Genomic DNA, 15197 nt, shown 5'->3' with positions numbered 1-15197 from the left:
CAGGCTTGTGGCTGGCACAGGGGATGGACTTAAGCATTGCTGGGGCCGGATTTCTGGCTAAAGGATTTCTGGGAAATCCTTTGCCAGTAAGAAAGATGGTGCAGCCAGCAACACCTCCCATGTTATAATTGCTTTGGCCAGGTCCTTGCTAGTATTCAAGATGGCGCTGCTCTCAGCTTGTTGGGGAGGGGCTCCCTCCCAATGCCAATCGTCGAGCAGAAGTGGAAACTTCTCCTCAGAGGTACTCACAAATTCCTGAATTTTCCCGTTCCATGAAGCTGGCAGGTCCCTGCACGGCCGGGTGTCAGCTCTGGTCTCCTGCAGGCTCCGTGTTGGTCTGTCTGCAGCCGATAGGTTTGCAGCGCTGAGCAGCAGTTCTGCTTAGATTCAGAAGAGCCACTTTGTCTCCGCAGCCACTCTGAGTGGCTGGAACCGGTCCCAGCTGTCTTCTTCGTGCCGGATTTCTACATTTTTCCTCTGTGACTCAGGTCTCTGTATCTCACAAGAAATTTAACAAAAAGAAGCACACAAAATACCAGCTCCTTTGGGACATGGCAAAGGCATTACTCAGAGGAAAATTTATAGCTCTGAGTTCCTACAACAACAAGTTGGAAAAATCGGAAACAAACAAGTAAATGTGTAACCTTAAGCTCCTGGAAAAAGAGCAACACACCAACCACCAACCAGCAAATTATTAAAATCAAGGCAGAATTAAATGATTTGGAATCCCCAAAAAAAAACTATAGAAAGAATCAACAAACCAAGGAGTTGGTTCTTTGAAATAATTAACAAATTGACAAACCCTTAGGAAATCATACTAAAAAAAGAGGTGAGCATACCAAAATAAACAAAATCGCAGATGAAAATGGTAATATCATGACCATTCTAACTGGAGTGACGTGGAATCTTAGAGTTGTTTTGATTTGCATTTTTTATGACCAGAGCTGTTGAGCATCTCTTCGTGTTTCTATAGGCCATTTTTGTTTCTTCTTCAGAGAAGACTCTCTTTAATTCTTTGACCCATCTTTTAATGGGATGGTTGCTTCTTTGGAGAGAATTATGTGATTTTTGTCCTTGCTCCTTTTGATGTGTATAATTAGAGTGTATAATTTTTTTGATGAGTTGTTGTAGACTTTTGGCCAGTATTTTGTTGAGAAGTATTCCATCAATGTTCATCAAAGAAATGGGTCAATAATTCTCTGTCTTTGATGAATGTCTGTCTGGTTTGGGGATGAGGGTTATACTGGCTTCATAGAATCAGCTTGGTAAAGAGCCTTCATTTTTAATTTCATTGAAGTGCTTGAAGAGTATTGGTGTGAGCTCTGCTTTGAATACCTTATAGAATTCAGCTGTGAATCCATCCGGCCCTGGGCTTTTGTTAGGTGGAAGGTCTCTTATTGCAGTTTCTGTTTTAGTGCTTGAAATAAGCCTGTTTAGTTGGGTTAGTTCTTCTTGGTTCAGTATGGGTATGTTAATATTGTCTAGAAATTCATCCATTTCTTCTAGATTCTCAAATTTGTTGGCAAAAAGTTTTGAGAAGTATTCCCTCATGATGCTCTGGACCTTGGTAATTTCTGTCGTGATATTACCATTTTCGTCTGTGATTTTGTTTCTTTCGGTATGCTACCCTCTTTTTTTTGGTAAGATTTGGTAAGGGTCTGTCAGTTTTTTAATTTTTTCAAAGAACCAACTCCTTGTTTTGTTCATTCTTTCTATAACTTTTTTTGGACTCCAATTCATTTAATTCTACTTTGATTTTTAATAATTTCTTCCTTCTACTGTGATTAGGGTTGGTTTGTTCCTCTTTTCCCAGGAGCTTGCAGTGACACATTAAATTGTTTGTTTGTGATATTTTCAATTTGTTATTGTAGGCACTCAGAGCTATAAATTTACCTCTGAGTACTGCCTTTGCCGTGTCTGAAAGGAGATGATATTTTGTGTACTCCTTTTTGCTAAATCTCCTAAACTGTTGGATTTCTGTTCTGATATCCTTGATGACTCATTGGTGATTCAACAATGTGTTGTTCAGTCTCCATGTGTTACAGGGTTTTCACTGGTGTAGATGGGTGTTTAGTTCCAATTTGATGCCCTTGTGTTCTGAGAGAGTGGAGGGAATAATTTCAGTGCTTCTGATTCAGCCCAGGTTTGTTTTATGTCCTAAAATGTGGTCTATTTTGGAAAATGTTCCCTGTGCTGCTGAAAAAAACGTATATTGTATTGTTGCTATGTGGAGTAATCTGTAGATGTCTCTTAGATCTAGTTGCTCTATACAGTTGTTCAAATGTAAGATTTCTCTGTTGAGTTTTTGCCTGGTTAATGTGTCCATAGGTGAGAGTGTTGTGTTAAGTCACCAACAATCTGTGTGTTTCATTCTATGTATGTTTTCAGTGAAAGTAAAGTTTGCTTGATGAAGTTAGGTTTTACGAGTTAGGTGTGTAAATATTTAGGATGGTTATATCCTCCTGGACGAAAGACCCCTTTAGTTGCATGTAGTAACCTTCTTTGTCTTTTCTCACTAATTTAAGTTTGAAGTCCATTTTATCTAATATTAGGATGGCAACTCCAGCCTATTTATGGGGGCCCTTAGCCTGATAGACTTTCTTCCAACCTCTCACTTTCCAAAATGTTTGTTTTTTGGGTAACATGTGTCTCTTGATGACAGCAGAATGATGGACCTTGCTTTTTGATCCAACTAGATAGTCTATGTCATTTAATTGGGGAGTTTAGTCCATTGATACTGAGAGTCAGGATTGAGAAATATTTATTAGTTCCTGCCATTTTAGAAAGCTTTCATTAGGCCCTGTGTCTTTACAATTCTTGTGGTACTTAGATGGTATCAGTTTTATGTGACATTTCTTTCTCTGTATTACATTTGTGTTGGTTTTCTATGTGTACAACATCTTTAAGAATTTTCTGTAATGTTGATTTGGTTGCTAAGTAATGTTGAAGCTTTTCGCTGGAATGGAATGTTTTTATTGTTCCCTCAGTTATGAATGAGAGCTTATCTGGGTACAGTATTCTTGGTTGGTAGTTATTTGACTTCAGGGCATGACATATATCCATCCAATCTCTTCTTGCTTGCATGGTCTCTGCTGAGAAATCTGTGGTTGTTCTGACTGGTTTGCCTTTGTAGGTGTTTGATCCCTTCTCCCTGGCTGTCTTTATGATCCTTTCTTTGGTCTCTATTGATCCACTTTGGATTATAGTGTGGCTGTGGGATGTTCTTTTCTGGTCAGGTCTCTTAGGGCTTCTAAAAGCTTCTTGTATCTGGATGGGCCTGCACTTCCGGATATTTGGGAAGTTCTCTGAGATGATTCCCTGAAGTATATTTCCAGTACAATTGACCTTTTTGTCTAGACTCTCTTCAATACCAATTAGCCTTAAATTAGGCTTCCGAATTGTATTTTGGACCTCCTAAAGCTTTTTTATATTTCCTGGATTTGAATTGACTCATTTCCTCTTCATTGTCTATAACAACTAAATTATCTTCAATCCCCAAAATTCTCTCTTCTCCATTGTATAACCTGGTTTGTACTGTATTCTTCATCTCCCTTGCTTCTAATTGCTAATTTTTGATGCCTTGCAATTCTTGTTTTAGATCATGTATGGATTTCTTTTGCTCCTTGATTTTCCTTTGAATGGTTATCTCAGCAGCTTTATTCTCTTTGGACATTTGTTGCATTTCAGTCAACTTTTTATTGTGGATTCTATGAATTCATCCATTTTTCTTTGAAAAGCCTTTATTATGGCCTCCTTTATGGCTTCTCCTTTGTCACATATCACCTTGTTTGTGATTTGCACTTCTTTAGCTATGGCTTCCTCCCTTATGTTTTTCTTTAAGTTTTCACACTTTTCATTAATGATGTTTTTCAATTGCATTTGTATAGCACTTGCAATACTCTCCTCTAGATTTGCCACTGATAGCTCCGTTGCCTGTTTGTATTGGGTGGTAGATGCTATTCCTTGATTTGACAATTTTCTTGAGTTTCTTGTTCTGTCCATTTGAAAATGGGAGCAAGATTAATACTAAACAAGATTATAATTTTTCAGATATAACAAACCTAGACCTTTTTAGTTGGCTGACAATAGATGTTCACACTTTTAGATTGGTAATATCACTCTCTCTTTCTTTTTGTGCACTTACATACAAATCTAATACAACCACAGATTACCGATTTATGACCAAAACAGAAAGCCCCTCAATTCAATCTCTATTGTATTTAAGCCACTGCTACTCTAGAATGTAATTCAACACCTAGATACACAGCATTGCTCAACAACCATCAATTGTAGATCCATGCATTATAAGAGTTGAAGGATGAACAGAGGACCAGAGATAGAAAAATAATATGAAATACAATAAGGGGGGTAGGAAAAAAATAATGCAGGAACGTAAGTTATTATAGTAATGAATAAAAGGTATAGTGTAAGGATAATTGACCTAGGGTGATAGACAGGTATAATATTTTTGTCCAAAGTTTAGAAGAACTTAGATAAAAGTAAGAAAATAAGAAATGTAATAAGAAGAATATGTAGAGAAAAGAGGGAGGTAGATATTGGAGATTTCCATGATACAAATTTGAAAAAGAAAAAAGAAATAAAACAGCTACAAAACAAAACAAAAGAGAACACAACAAAAAAGAAAAAAAAAAGGTTGGGGAGATTCCTCAGTATTGTGAGTTCTTACCCAAGAGATTCTAGGGTTGAGAACCAGGAGATTAAAAATCATGTGACAGATATCATTTTTAATTTGACTACACCCAGAGCTGTCACTGTGTTTCCAGGAACGATCAGAGTTGCAGAAGGAATGCGGGAAAAGAAAAAAAAAAAAGAATGAATCGTAACGTTTAATAAAAGGTGAGGTAAAATGGAAAAGAGAAAATAAGAACTCCAAAAATGCAAATGAATAGGAGTAGAACAAAAACAACAACAACAAAAAAGGGTACTCTTCAATTTTTTAGGGGGGGGTGGTGGTCAGGGTAGGAAACTAGTGTCTCCACTAAATTCGGGATCCAAACACTTCACAAGTCTTTTTTTTTTCTGATTTTTCTTTATGGTTTTTTGGATCAGATTGCTTGTTTGGGAAAACAAAGCTGAAAGATTTGCTGGCGGCTTTGTTTACCAGGTCTGTGGCGCAGCTCTGGGGACGGACTTCAGAATCACCAGGGTCGGATTTCCGGCTAAGTTATGCCTGGGAAATCCTTTGCCAGTTAGAATGGTGGCACTGCCAGTACCACCTATCAGGCTCTAATTGCTTTGTCCGGGTCTTAGCCAGCAGTCAAGATGGTGCTGCTCTCAGCTGGTGCATAAGGGGGCACCCTCCCAATGTCGTTCTGTGAGCAGAAGTGGAAACTTCTCCTCGGAGGTACTCACAAATTTCTGGATTCTTTGGTTCCGTGAAGCTGGCAGCTCCGTGCACGGCCAGTTGTTGGCTCTTGGCTCCCGCAGGCTCTGTGCGCCTCTGTCTGCATTCAGCATTTCTGCACCAATCAAGGTAGACAACTGTCCCCTAGGCAACCAGAAGTTGGCAGGAGCTCAGAACGACTCACACTGATCCGCTACCATCTTCCCCCGATCTCCTCCTCATTGAAGTAATTTCTATATTTTTTCTAATGTAATTCCAGGAAAGAAATATGGATTAAGTTCAGATCTTCTATCACATGACCATTCACATTAGTCATGTAGGGTAGGCTTTGTTCCATTAGTATGTGTTTTATATCTGAAGCCATGGACAGAATTTCTTTCTGGTCTTAACATGATGAGGTAACATTTGGGGGCAAAGATGCAGCCTAAGAACCCTGCACTGGAAGCCAAAATAGAGAATATCTTCACAGCTACCATGATCTTCCCCTTGGTGCTATGATATACTGGCAGAAAATTAGCCCAGACACTGCAGAACACCAGCGTGCTGAATGTTAGGAACTTGGGTTCACTGGAAGCATCAGGTAGGTTCCTGTCAAGGAAAGCAACAGCGAAGCTGGCCAGGGCCAGGGAGCCAAGGTATCCCAGAACACAATAGAAAGGAGCAAAGGAACCTTCATTGTACACGATGAGTGTGTGGCCATATTCATAGTGTGCATCTGTGTCAATGAAGGAGGAGTGGCTGTGACCCGCAATCCACAGATTGCCAACTTGGTAAGTGTGCAGAGGGGAATAATGAAATTAAGAGCCCCTGATAACAACAGCCACTTTATTCTTTTTCCTAGAGAAGTGACCTTGAATTCTTGGACCACAGTCATAGTTTTTGCGAGCACTGTGGAAATTGCTAAGGTGAACACAATTCCAAATGTATCTGCTGCAACATGCAGGTGATTGGGTTGGGACGGCCAATAAACAGAAGGGAGCAGAGGAAACAGAACATAAGGGAAATTAGAATGATGTAGCTGAGAGCCTTGTTATTGGCCTTAACCACTGGAGTTTTGTGGTGTTTCACTAAAACTCTTAGAACAATAGAAGTGAGAATAGAGAAGCAAATAGTCATAGAGTCCAGGGCCATCCATAAGGTTTCTCCATGAGCCATGAAACCTACAGATTTTAGGAGACAATGGTTTCTCTTTGGGTTGCCATCTTGATTATCTGGACACCTCACATATTGCTCCATATCTTGTGAGGAATATGAATTATCATTAGCCTGTGTTCCATAGTTTCCTTTCTTCAAAGGAAATTTGGCAATCAGCATTTAGAGGTAAATGTAACATGGTAGTATTGATGATGGTAAAAGCAAGAGTTCTCAGATACTTCAAGAAATATCTGCTATTTTATTTCTATCTCTCTCTACCACCATCATTCACCTTTATTCCTGTGTTCTATTTTTTAGTGTTAAGAAACCTTTCCAGGTCTTTAGTAAGTGAATAAATAAGCAAGAATGTAAGCAAAGAAGCACATGGATAAGCAGAAATGCAGGGAAACACTCTGTCAGATTTTCGTTTCTGTCAAATGGAGAGGGACACCATGCTCTACTTTTTACTTTCTAAATGCAACTCCTTTTTACCTTTAGTTCTTATCATACATAGTGATATTGTGCTAGTTTTGTAATTTCTAGTATCTTGACAATAATTATTACAATTTATGATGCTACAATATTAATGTTCTTTATGGCATACACAAGGCAGTGAACACCATTCAAAATTACCGATAATAAAACTTATACTTTCCTATGTTTTGGGCTAACATTAATAGAAGCCTTTTAGCCCTCCCTTGAATTTAGCACGTTATATTTCTCATCTCATGTACTGTAGAAAAAGAACCAAAGAACTCATTAAAGCTCTATAGTCATGTTATGTATGCATAACACTTGTATCTACTTTGTTAAGTAAACTCAGCTTTCTGATTACTTGCTCGGTGGAAACAGCAGTTGTAAGAAGTGGGAATAAATTTTATGGGCTTTATTGTAATTGAAACATAATTTTAAAAAAACATGGAGACATTATTCTAAATAATACTTCACATTATTTTGATAGAGGTTAAATGAACATGCTGAATAGAGAGAGGAGAGAATTTCTTGAAATAAACACCTATACATTCAAACCCCACAGATTGTGTTATTATAAAAAGCAGTTTTCCCAAGTGCCAGTGGCTCAGGCCTTATGGAAACTTAGAAAGATATTTTCAAGATCTCAGTTTGAATTCAGTGGGAAAGAAAATTCTGTGAGCATTATCCTCAATTAACAACCAAAAGGGCTGTAAGTAGAATTGTGCCTAAAAATGTTAGAATATTAACCTTGAGTAAAAAAGATTAGGGACAGTGCCCAGGCACAAGACACACACACACACAACACACACACACACACACACACACACACACACAGAAGAAATATCATGAGGAAAGAACTATTCTTTTCCTACCATCGTAATTTAGAACTATTTTATCTACTTAGGTGAATTGAGAAAAATGTGGAGAGTTGCAGAATGACTACATAGGACATATGCTTTCCAGTCACATTAGCAATTTCATTCTCTGGGGAAGAGATGCAATCAAAACAACACGCAGACTTTCCCTCCTGGGGTGATTTCCTGAATCCAGATTCACAACTGTCACTGCAAACTGAATGAGTTATATGAGAAAAAAAGAAAGAAAGACATAAGTAGCTACTTAGAAATTACTTAGAAATCCCAAATGTTCACTGTTGTGAATTAATTCAACTGTCAAGCATAATACTTCGTGCCTAAATCTAATCATTGCATTAAATTCTGCTACTGATTCCAAAATAAAAATTCAACATAACTCGTATACTACAGTCTGACATTCAGCCTATTGAACTACTGAGGAAAGTGGATAATGGTGAAAGTGTATGTCTTTCTAGCCAACACTATGAAACTTCCTTGAGTTTATGTTATTATATATTGTGTCTTGCTCATATGTTGCATACTGAAGGACTATGAGAAAGAACCCAAATTGAAGCTTTCAACGCATGGTCTACATAACAGATATTACTTTTATAGTGACAAATGAACCCTGGGCCCTTCATATCTTTCTTTATGCTTCACAGTTACCATGTGATGAGATTGTTCTTTTTTGGACAAGAAATCCAACAAACACTACATACTACCCAGGTAGTGGCAGCCACAAAAAAATCAAGCTCTGTATTATCAGTATCTTCCACCATAAATACACACCAGGCAGTAGGAAATGAATTTTATTTCTGGTCCTCTGCTCAGCTCTAGGTACAGATGAGACATTTTTAGGCCAGCTTCAACGTAAGAAAATCCTGTGATCTTCATTAATAAAGACTTTATTAGTGTCTGTGAATTAATGCTCATCAGAGGTCTACTATTTGATGAGCTTTGGGAATTACTAAGCCTCTCACGTCATTCAGATGTTTCAAATACTATGGATAGAATGGTTACATTCTAGACGTGAAACCCTGCTTTCTGACCTCACAAAGTATAAACATTAGATTATGGCAACATAAAGAATAGAACTCCCATTTGCATGCTCCTGGAATGCATAAGACTTGGCATGTCTCCTAAGAGGTCTGTGATCTTCATGTATTTGTCTGCTGAAGCAGTCACAAGATAGTGCTTTGATTTGACTATTCAGGTCAACATTAGAAATTTCATTATTGTGTGCTTTAAGTATATAAACTGTCTTGTTTGAATTGGCATTACATATAAATACAAATCCATGTCCCATGCTAGCTAAAAAATGCACAGGTGAAAGGTGATTCTAAGTGACTCATCATCTGCACAATGAATTGCCACATTTTCTGGATTTAGTCTGGACTTTGGAAGTCATACAGTGGCACTGATTTATAATCTAATTCAGAAATCAGTGTCTGTGCTTTGAGTGGATGAAATTGTCAAGTCTGGACTTTGTGTGCATAAATGGTGGACACTGCTTTCCCTATGGACATATGTGATGGGAGTATGTGGTTGTCAGCCAGTGCCCTTACCAACACATTCTGCCATGAACAGTCAAGGAAAACATCAATATGCCCTACTGCTGAGGAGTTCTTCCATTTTTGACAGAGGAATTCATTTTACTTGTTTTCAAATATTCCAACAAGCCTCTTGCATCCTGTACAGGTGAAGATATGTACAAAGACAAGCAACATCTTTACATGACATTAATTTCTGTCACCACAGATACCCCTTTAACAGGCCAACAAACCACTGAATGACTTGCCCATAAAAGCAAACAAATGAACCTTTCAGCTTTATAAATTTATACTCAGGAATATTGTCACAAAGATGGAAACTTGTTAAAGCAGGCTTTATCTTTGATTATACACCAACATTCCCAAACTTACTGGTCCTTTCCACCCAAGACTCAAGAATAGAAAATTTTTGAAGTTGGATATATTTAAATGTACAATGGTGGGGCATAAATGAGAAAGAGGGGCATAAATTTCAGATTTTTCGCTTACTTCTGTATAATTGAAATTATGATGATTTTTTATCAAACCCACCTTGTTACTTCCTAAGGCCCACTCTACCCTATATTCTGATAATAACAGCTGATGACCATGTGGGGCATCACTTTATGTTGAAGACCTTCTGGAAAATTCCAAATGTTGAAAATATCATACTCTGCCTTTAATTTCTTTCTTCATCCAAAATATAATTGTTTCCAGCAAGATTGTGAAACTGGATACTCTTTAAAAAAGGGTGCAGTTATTAAACCATGTGTGGTGTCTCACATCTGTAATCCTAGCTATTCAGGAGGCCGAGATCTGAGAATTAAGGTTCAAAGCGAGCCTGAGACTCTTATCTCCAATTAACCCAGAAAATGGGAAGTGGGGCTTGGCCAAAGGGTAGGGTGGTAGACTAGAGGTGAAGAGCTCAGGGGTAATGCCCTGGCCCAATGGTCTTATAGTAGCCTTGAGATGAAGAGCGCAGGGACACTATCCAGGCTGAATTCAAGCCCCATGACCTATAAAAAAGAAAATAAACTGTAATTACTTTAGGCTTATTAAAGGTATATATAATTACAGATTATATTTGCAGATAATATTACACAAACTCAAACACTACAACCAGATACCTAATTTAGAATATAATAACTCTGTGCATACTGATTCATTTGAAACACAAAAAATTAAATGGGATGTGACATTCGTTTCTTTTATGTCAATTTTGTTTTCAAGTGCACATGAACACAGGTTAGGAGTACCTTCAAATATTTAAACAAACAAAAGTATCTTCTGTTAGTTGCAAGTGTCTCACACTTCTATCACCCTAGCTACTCAAGAAGCTAAAATATGAGAATTGAAATTTGAAGCCAACCCAGTCAAAAAAGACCCTTTGAGAATGCTATTTCCAAGTAACTACTCAAAAACTGGTAGTGAAAGATGTGGCTCAAAATGGTAGTGCTCTAGCCTTGAGGAAAAAGAGCTCAGGGAAAGTATCCAGAGTTCAAGCCCCAAGACTGACAAAGAAAATAAAAAGGAAAGAAGCTGCTCTTGAGCTTTACAAAAATGATCTGAAAGTACTTCATTTAATTCTCTATAAAGTCCCCTTACAGAATGTTGTGGACAAATACAAACATGATACTCAGTACACTCTATGTTAGAAATGAAGTTTACAATTTGGGGAGAGGACAGTAGGAATGGGGGATAAGGGGGAAAAGGGGGTAGGGTAATACTTTTAAAAAATAAATGTGATAATACATGATCTTTACAATAAAAATTTAAAAATAAAAATAAAGCATAAATTAAAAGCTAAATTATTTACCAGAAAAAAACAGACAGGAAATGAACAAAAAAAATATGACTCTGCTGTTCCAACAAAGGGAATTACCTGTGTAGGGGAAGGCAGCATCCCTTTCCCACTACTCATCAGTGTCGATTCTGTGTGATCAACAAAGGTTTCATGGAGGGCATGGGCCACAACATACACAGCATTATATATGTTGTAACTCTCTTCAGACATGGCCATGTCAAAAATATGCGTCGACCACCACAAGAAAGAATCATGAAGACAATTCTCCCATGTAACACAGTCTGGCTCAGAAACTGAACATTTGAATAAGAGAAACCACAGTCTTGCAAGATAAAAATCCCAAAAGCAACAGAACAGAAATAAAGATAAGGAAATATAGCAGCACCATATAAAGATATATATTTTCTTTTTTTTGTTTGTTTTTTTTTTGTTTTTTTGCCAGTCCTGGGCTTGAGCTCAGGGCCTGAATACTGTCCTTGGACTTTCTCAAGGCTAGAGCTCTACCACTTGAGCCTCAGCACCACTTCCAGCTTTTATCTATGTATGTGGTACCGAGGAATCGAGCCCGGGTTTTCATGCATGCTTGGTAAGCACTTTAACCACTAGCCTAAACTCCCAGCCCCAAGATATATATTTTCTATACCAGGGAAGAGAATAATTTTTAGCACTGCCACCTTGTCTTCAAACCATGGGAGGCAATCTCAGGATACACTTGTCAAAAAAGCGTTTGAGAAGAATGAAAATATAGAGGCAATGACATCTTATCTTGCAACAGGCAAGGAATATATTTCCAGATTATCTTGAAATTATATTCTTTTCTTGAAGTTCTTTATTTTTATACAGCAATTTATTAGTGAGAGGTATTTATTACAGTTTATGTCTAGATTGTGAAGCATATCTGACAAAATAAAGATGCAATGCTTAGTTGGAAACAGTGATTACTTGCCTACAATAAAGTGTGTGTGTGTGTGTTCTAGACCATTAAATGAGTGGCCAAAATGTTCTTTGTGAGTTTATTTTCTCAAGCTAGGATTTTGGCATTTCAATTACAGGTCTCCTTCCATATTTGAGTGTTTAATTGGAGATAAGTCTCATAGGCTGGCTACAAACTTCCATCATCAGGCAGAAGCCTTCTTAGTACTTAGGATCACAGGCATAAGCCACCACCCTACAGTAATAATTTTATAACTACCCTCACAATGTAAGTATTAGCAAATAAATCTCAGACCACTGGTCATCATGGAGAGAAATGTGTCTGCAGCCTTTTAGAACAGAACTCATGCCCCTAATTCAGTTTGTTTGTAATTGCATTTCCTTGTATTCTATATTGACAGCTGGTATGGAGGAGATACAGGGAGCCTGGAATAAAATGTGGAGGTTACAGTCCTGGAAAGACAGCAAGCCCCAAATCCTCTCCTAACACCAGATAGAAAATTACTCCACAATAGATACAGGATAATACAATGAAAGTAATCTACTACTTGTGCATAGGGATGGGAGTTCAGAGTAGAGAACACAGAACATTCATGTGTGCACTTGGAGTTCTCACAGCTATAGCTCATACTGAAAACAAAACAGTACATGAAAAAGCAACATTGAGTTACTTACAGCTTGTTCTCTTCATGACTAGAAGCATCACTGGTATTGCCTTCTCTTCCCAAAGTGTAGAGAGGGAAAAACCCAGAAATCATCACATCTCCATCCATGTGTGCTCGGTGTTTCAATGTAGAAAAGCAGGTAGTGCCAGCCAAGGACCTGACAGAGCATCAAAGCTGGAGAATAATGAGGGTGAAAATCAAAAGGCACATCCCCGAAGCATCTACACAGGTGAAATTCTGACTAGAACTGAGGCCCATAATGTCAGATATGTATCTCAATCTATCTATCTATCTATCTATCTATCTATCTATCTATCTATCTATCTATCTATCTATACTTATTTCTAAAATTCTCATCATATGTTATTAAGACATATGCATGTCTGTGTGCATGTAATGGGAACTCAGACCACAAAAAATTAGTTTCTTGTAAAAAATACATACCAATTTCCTTAGCACATGCATTAATTTGCATGAATCATGTGCTGCCTTAACCTTTATCTTATTTTTGGAAGCATATATTCTTAATATTCTTCCTAGAGATTGTCACTGGAGTGCGATAAAAGACAGTGTTGAGGGCTGGGAGGGTGACCTAGTTCTAGAGTGCTTACATAGTATGCACAAAGCCCTGGATTTGAGTCCTTGGTGCCACAGTGAGGGATCAGGATGAACTATTTTAATTCATCTAGCTTTCCTGTAAAGGAACAAAGCTGCTAAAAGTGCTGCCATGACACGCTGTAAATTTGCAAAGAATATAGAACTAGGCTCAAGCCTAGGTTTTGCTTCCCTGCCAATGAGTTGCAGTTTCCTTAAAGTCCTCTGCCATACCATAATATTAGGTCCCCCTGCAACAACCACAGGAAGGCAGAGAATATGGGCATAAAAACAATGGTTTGGGGAAGACTTCTGAACCAATCAAACACAAATGATCTTTTTGTTGAAATTCTATCCATCCAGGGTATACTGTGATGGGATCTCCCCCAACCTCCTACCATCATGAATAAAAAACACTTCCCCACACGTTTTGAGATTCACTCCCAGCTGGCCCTGCTACTTTAGGATGTGCTGGAATGAGTCCAGGCTGGCGCTTGCCCTGCAATAAAGACCCTTTTGCTTTTGGCACCTGTGGAGGTCTCCTGGTGTTCTTTGACATTACCTCAATCTGGACATTTCAATGGAAACAGAAAAATCTGGAAGTGGTGCTTTGACTATGTATATTATTTATACACAATAGATTTCTATGTTTCTATCAGAAAGAAAGCCTTTGCAAATTTTGTAAATGGAAAAACTGGGAACTATTTTTTATTATGATCAGTAAATCAGACCCAGAGATGACAATAGTGCCTTTCTAGCTTTGGAAAACCTCAAGGATAGTGCCCTGAGTTCAAGCTGCAAGACTAGCAATACAAATTTCAATGTTGAGTAGGAGATGATGGCCAAAAGAGAATAGGGAAAAGTAAAATTCTCTCCACAGAAGCAGAGTTTTAGTTTCCTCTCAGGATTTATACATCTAGGAATTCACACCAAGTAAGATTTAATTCTCCAGATATAAACCAAAGAATAGATGAGCTGAGTAAGGGAAAGTAACTACGACAACATTGGCCTAGCATGTGGTCTTCAGCTGTATCTTCAGTTTGAATTTAACCAGAAAAAAGGGAGATCAAAGCTCATCCATACAGTTGGTTGCTCAGCCCCCCGATGTCCTGGTTCCCCTCCCCAACCCCAACAGGTGGCAATGACCCCGCGGTGGTGGGGAAGGGAGAGCAACGTTGGCAGCAGGCCAGCAACAATGCTGAATTAATGGGAGGCCTCAAAATGGGAGGAAGAGCTTGCACTCCGACCTGGCTTTTTTCAGGATCCCACGGAACTTGGATAGGTGTCAGAAGTGGGTGGAGAATTGTAGGAGAGCAATCTTGGAAGATAAAACACTTGATCAGGGAAATAGACATGATTCACACTGAGACCTCCCTGATCTGTAGAACTGGTCCTCACCGGATAGTTGAACGGTTTCTATGTTGGACTTTGGCTGACTGAGCAGTGGGCTCCTATTCCACCCATTTAAATTCATGCAAAGCCCACCAGCTGGGCTGTCTCTGCTACTGTTGCCACAGCTGACTTAGCTCACCATTACTTTGGAGAAGAACTCTGTATCATTATAGCTTCCTTGATGTGACTCCATAGACTGGAAAGCCTAATACCCACCTAAAATTCTTCTATGGAGAAATACTAGTTGCTCATTGGAGACATAATTTCTTACCTGCTCTCTTTCCATCATCTTCTACTTGACATAGAATTTTTTCTCACTCTGATCATGATGTCTTTCAGGAAGTCTAATAACAAATGCTGCCAAAATTAAGGGCAAAGGAACATTAAACATGATTCAAGTAGATTACACAAGGAAGTATAAAGAGCTTTATGATATTAAGCATGGCAACTAAC

The 15197-nt window shown here is 38.3% G+C and overlaps 2 pseudogenes; both read right to left on the bottom strand.

Annotated features, from left to right (window-relative positions):
- Positions 1 to 5673: 5673 nt before the first annotated feature.
- On the bottom strand, positions 5674 to 8413 carry LOC150042570 (vomeronasal type-2 receptor 116-like; annotated as a pseudogene).
- Positions 8414 to 8898: 485 nt separating this feature from the next.
- Positions 8899 to 12866, bottom strand: LOC150042569 (periodic tryptophan protein 1 homolog; annotated as a pseudogene).
- Positions 12867 to 15197: the final 2331 nt, after the last annotated feature.

The sequence above is a fragment of the Megascapheus bottae genome, chromosome 35 (assembly GCF_031878675.1).
Source record: "Megascapheus bottae isolate mThoBot1 chromosome 35, mThoBot2.hap1, whole genome shotgun sequence".
Classification (NCBI taxonomy): domain Eukaryota; kingdom Metazoa; phylum Chordata; class Mammalia; order Rodentia; family Geomyidae; genus Megascapheus; species Megascapheus bottae.
The sequence above is the reverse complement of the archived record's forward strand: the minus strand, read 5'-3'. Positions and strand labels throughout refer to the sequence as shown.